Source organism: Leptodactylus fuscus, chromosome 7 (genome assembly GCF_031893055.1).
Source record: "Leptodactylus fuscus isolate aLepFus1 chromosome 7, aLepFus1.hap2, whole genome shotgun sequence".
Lineage (NCBI taxonomy): Eukaryota > Metazoa > Chordata > Amphibia > Anura > Leptodactylidae > Leptodactylus > Leptodactylus fuscus.
This window is the reverse complement of record NC_134271.1, coordinates 8714542-8720999: the sequence shown is the minus strand read 5'-3', so window position 1 is coordinate 8720999 and position 6458 is coordinate 8714542.

Below are 6458 nucleotides of genomic sequence, written 5' to 3'. Positions count from 1 at the left end.
AATTCTATGCTGTGTACCCCCTAGTTATATGGAGTGTACCCCCTAATTCTATGCTGTGTACCCCCTAGTTATATGGAGTGTACCCCCTAGTTATATGGAGTGTACCCCCTAATTCTATGCTGTGTACCCCCTAGTTATATGGAGTGTACCCCCTAGTTATATGGAGTGTACCCCCTAATTCTATGCTGTGTACCCCCTAGTTATATGGAGTGTACCCCTAATTCTATGCTGTGTACCCCCTAGTTATATGGAGTGTACCCCCTAGTTATATGGAGTGTACCCCCTAATTCTATGCTGTGTACCCCCTAGTTATATGGAGTGTACCCCCTAGTTATATGGAGTGTACCCCCTAATTCTATGCTGTGTACCCCCTAGTTATATGGAGTGTACCCCCTAATTCTATGCTGTGTACCCCCTAGTTATATGGAGTGTACCCCCTAGTTATAAGGAGTGTACCCCCTAGTTATACGTTCTGTTCTCTCCAGTTACTTGGTGTTTACCCCCTAATTATATGGCGTGTAAACTTTAATTATGTGGTGAGTACCCCCTTATTATATGGCGTGTACCCCCTAATTATATGTACGGTACCTCCACAATTACATGGATTGTACCCTTAAATGTGAGATATGTACCTCATAATTACATGGAGTGTAACCTCTAAAGTATGGTGTGCACCCCCTAATTACATGACATGATTCTGTGGTATGTCCCCTCTAATTACAGGATGAGGCGTTTACCTCTCTAATTATATTGTGTGTACCTCTAATGATATAGAGTATCTGCACCACTATACCTAATTACATAGAGAGCGCCCCCTATGTATGTGGATTGTGCCTTTTCGTTATAAGGTCTGTAGCCCCTAATTTCATGTAGAGCACCCCTCATTATATGGAGTGTACCCCCTAATTACATAGAATGTACCTCCCAATATATGTAGAGTATTCCTTAATTATATGGCGTGTACCCCTAATTACATATGGTGTACCCCCCTAATCTTATGGTTCATGTTATCTGCTTATTGCAGGGGATATGGGGTACATTATGGGGGGAAGATCATTAATTGGAGAGGCTCCCCTACAGATGTGACCTCTGACCCTTCTCAGACCCTTCTGAGGATTTTTTGGCCTCAAACTCATGCTGTATCTCCCATGTGAACAGACCCTTAGATTTTCCAATGCCAGAACTTTCAGTATAATGACAATATGGTGGTGCCAATTTACCACCATTGTACCATTACAGACACTTTCTAGATGGGTGGAGTTAGATGCCACAGGGGCGTGGCTTATTCTGTATGTTGGGGTCCAGCTTGTGCCCCTTCTGTGTAGACAATGACAGGTGAGGGCCTTGACTTATCACTTGCCATTATCAGAGACAAGGCCCCAAAGCTGAGGGCTCCAGGACCAAGCTAAGAGCGGGTATATAACCATGAGTAGTCGTGTACCCGACTACACAGACAACTGTGCGAGCGCCTGCGCTGATCTGCATAATAGTGAGTGGGGCCCTACAAAGCTTGTTATCTAGGGCCCCTGGTGCTGGACCTGAGGCAGAGACAGGCAGTGGATTGGTCTGTGATTTCTGCTCATGGACCTAGACTTTAGAAGAACAAGACAATTTACACACGGGTATAGTTACCTGAAGACTTGTCACACTTAATTTATAACCAATGGCACCGCAGACAACCCAAGACCCCAAAACACCCGGACACTTGTTACGTAACAAGACAATACACACTCAGAGATTGTAATGTGCTGGGATTGTGACTACACACTCAGGATTAGTGATCGTACACAGTGATTGTGATGTGCTGGGTTTGTGACTCTACACTCCGGATTAGTGATCGTACAGAGTGATTGTGATGTGCTGGGTTTGTGACTCTACACTCAGGATTAGTGATCGTACAGTGATTGTGATGTGCTGGGATTGTGACTACACACTCGGGATTAGTGATCGAACAGGATGATTGTGTTGTGCTGGAATTGTGACTACACACTCAGGATTAGTGATCATACAGAGTGATTGTGATGTGCTGGGATTGTGACTACACACTCCGGATTAGTGATCCTACAGAGTGATTGTGATGTGCTGGGTTTGTGACTCTGCACTCCGGATTAGTGATCGTACAGAGTGATTGTGATGTGCTGGGATTGTGACTACACACTCAGGATTAGTGATCATACAGAGTGATTGTGATGTGCTGGGATTGTGACTACACACTCAGGATTAGTGATCCTACAGGATAATTGTGATGTGCTGGGATTGTGACTACACACTCAGGATTAGTGATCGTACACAGTGATTGTGATGTCCTGGGATTGTGACTACACACTCAGGATTAGTGATCATACAGAGTGATTGTGATGTGCTGGGATTGTGACTACACACTCAGGATTAGTGATCCTACAGGATAATTGTGATGTGCTGGGATTGTGACTACACACTCAGGATTAGTGATCCTACAGGATAATTGTGATGTGCTGGGATTGTGACTACACACTCAGGATTAGTGATCGTACACAGTGATTGTGATGTCCTGGGATTGTGACTACACACTCAGGATTAGTGATCGTACAGAGTGATTGTGATGTGCTGGGATTGTGACTACACACTCAGGATTAGTGATCGTACAGAGTGATTGTGATGTCCTGGGATTGTGACTACACACTCAGGATTAGTGATCCTACAGGATAATTGTGATGTGCTGGGATTGTGACTACACACTCAGGATTAGTGATCGTACACAGTGATTGTGATGTCCTGGGATTGTGACTACACACTCAGGATTAGTGATCCTACAGGATGATTGTGATGTTCTGGGATTGTGACTACACACTCAGGATTAGTGATCATACAGAGTGATTGTGATGTCCTGGGATTGTGACTACACACTCAGGATTAGTGATCGTACAGGATGATTGTGATGTGCTGGGATTGTGACTACACACTCGGGATTAGTGATCGAACAGGATGATTGTGATGTCCTGGGATTGTGACTACACACTCAGGATTAGTGATCCTACAGGATGATTGTGATGTGCTGGGATTGTGACTACACACTCAGGATTAGTGATCATACAGAGTGATTGTGATCTGCTGGGATTGTGACTACACACTCAGGATTAGTGATCGTACAGGATGATTGTGATGTGCTGGGATTGTGACTACACACTCGGGATTAGTGATCGAACAGGATGATTGTGTTGTGCTGGGATTGTGACTACACACTCAGGATTAGTGATCGAACAGAGTGATTGTGATGTTCTGGGATTGTGACTACACACTCAGGATTAGTGATCGTACAGAGTGATTGTGATCTGCTGGGATTGTGACTACACACTCAGGATTAGTGATCGTACAGTGATTGTGATGTCCTGGGATTGTGACTACACACTCAGGATTAGTGATCGTACAGTGATTGTGATGTGCTGGGATTGTGACTACACACTCAGGATTAGTGATCGAAAAGGATGATTGTGATCTGCTGGGATTGTGACTACACACTCAGGATTAGTGATCGAACAGGATGATTGTGTTGTGCTGGGATTGTGACTACACACTCAGGATTAGTGATCGTACAGAGTGATTGTGATCTGCTGGGATTGTGACTACACACTCAGGATTAGTGATCGAACAGGATGATTGTGTTGTGCTGGGATTGTGACTACACACTCAGGATTAGTGATCGTACAGAGTGATTGTGATGTCCTGGGATTGTGACTACACACTTAGGATTAGTGATCCTGCAGAGTGATTGTGATGTGCTGGGATTGTGACTACACACTCAGGATTAGTGATCGTACAGTGATTGTGATGTCCTGGGATTGTGACTACACACTTGGGATTAGTGATCCTGCAGAGTGATTGTGATGTGCTGGGATTGTGACTACGCACTCGGGATTAGTGATCGTACAGAGTGATTGTGATGTGCTGGGATTGTGACTACACACTCAGGATTAGTGATCCTACAGGATGATTGTGATGTGCTGGGATTGTGACTACACACTCAGGATTAGTGATCCTACAGAGTGATTGTGATGTCCTGGGATTGTGACTACACACTCAGGATTAGTGATCGTACAGTGATTGTGATGTGCTGGGATTGTGACTACACACTCAGGATTAGTGATCGTACAGAGTGATTGTGATGTGCTGGGATTGTGACTACACACTCAGGATTAGTGATCGTACAGAGTGATTGTGATGTGCTGGGATTGTGACTCTACACTCCGGATTAGTGATCATACAGACGGCGATTGTGATCTGCTGGGAGAATGGTCTTTGCTGCAGAGAAAACCCCCCTTGTTAGGGCTGGATCAGTAACTCAAGAAGCGTCTTGTAATGTGAGCTGAGCGCCCGAGCAGCCAGTGTCCCACCTGCTCAGAGATGAGGACCTGTCTCCTGTAAGAGCCGCCTCGTCCCCTCATGCTCCGCACATTTCCACAATCTCCGGCACTCAGGAGTGATGGACCCAGTTCTCCTGCTGATCTGCCTGCTGACATCTAGCTGGGTCACTACAGGTGAGTGGGGGCAGCGTCGTCCGAGGGAAGGGTCTGACCATGTGCGAGGGCGGAATACGGTGGCATCATAGAAAAATTACTATTCTTATCCTCTTCAGTAGTACCCCCATCATCCTCATCAGTACTACCCCCATGATCTTTATCATTTTTACCTCCACGAACCTCATAATCTTTATCCTCATCATCCTCATGAGCGTTATCCTTATCATACTCATCATTATTACCCCCATCATCCTCATCAGTATGGCCATCATTGATATTACCCCGTATTCCTTATCAGTATTATCCTCAACATCACTATTACCCCATCATCCTCATCAGTATAACCCTCATCATTATTACCCCCATGTATTACTCTTCATCAGTATTACCCTCATCATCCTCATACATTTCCTCATAATCTTTATCAGCGTTATAGTCATCATCTTTAGCACTCTCACCCTCCCCTAGACCACGTGCTTATATTTCAGATCTTTTCCCCTTTCTGTGTCTGTTGTAGGATTTACCTCTGCGCCGACCCCAGAACCTCATTCTACAGTCATTGACCCCATAGAGAGGTGAGTGTGTATAATGACCTTGTGTGTAGTGAGTATATATGTATATAATGTACTGTCCTGGTGTGTAGCATGTATACTGTATGGGAATATAATGTACTGTCCAGGTGTGCAGTTTGTATATATGTATATAACGTATTGTCCTTGTGTGTATATGTGTATATAATGTACTGTCCTGGTGTGTAGTATGTATATGTGTATATAATGTATTATCCTGGTGCGTAATGTATATATACGTTTATAATGTACTATCATGGTGTGTAGTGTGTATATGTGTCTATAATGTACTGTCCAGTTGTGTAGTGTGTATATGTGTCTATAATGTACTGTCCAGTTGTGTAGTGTGTATATGTGTCTATAATGTACTGTCCAGTTGTGTAGTGTGTATTTGAGTATATAATGTACTCTCATGGTGTGTAATGTGTATATGATTTATGCTCTCTGTGTGTAGTGTGAGTACATGTATATATAATGTATTGCTCTTGTGTGTATTGGGTATATGTGTCCTGGTGTATAGTGGATATATGTATTACATTGGGGGTTATGTGGGCGGGAATAGATGAAAGACTATTACCATCTTTGGACAGCTTCAGGGGTATTTTATTATTGCATCACATCTATTACAAGATAAAGGTTGTGATCTAAAAAAAACAACTCAGTAATATTGTAGATGATGTGTAACAGCTCATTTATCTAGCCCCTGTTCCTATACCCTGTTGTCTTTCTCATACATTGCAGGCTGCTCAGTCTCATTCTCAGTAATATCATCTGTGCAGCCTGTAGTCTTTCTCATACAGTGCAGGCTACTCTGCCCCCTCCTCAGTAATATTGTAGACGCTCTGTGATGGTTTATTCTCTAGCCCTGATCTCTGGGGTCTGTAATGTTTCTCATACAGTGCAGGCTGCTCTGTCCCCTCCTCAGTAATATTGTAGACGCTCTGTGACGGCTCAATCTCTAGCCCTGATCTCTGGGGTCTGTATTGTTTCTCATACAGTGCAGGCTGCTCAGTGTCATCCTCAGTAATATTGTAGATGCCCTGTGATGGTTTATTCTCTAGCCCTGATCTCTGGGGTTTGTAGTCTTTCTCATACAGTGCAGGCTGCCCAGTCTCATTCTCAGTAATATCAAAGACCATCTGTGCAGCTTGTAGTCTTTCTCATACAGTGCAGGCTGCCCAGTCTCAGCCTCAGTAATATCATAGACTCTTTGTGACAGATCACTCTCTGCACCTTACCTGTGTTCTCCTGAGAGCTCATACACGCTCATCTTTAGGCTGATAAGAATGTCTTCTCTGAATGGCGCACAGCAGCCTGCACTGTATGAGAAAGCACACAGGCTACAAAGTAAAAACTATTGAAAATCTGCAGTAGAAACCTATTAGAAAAATTT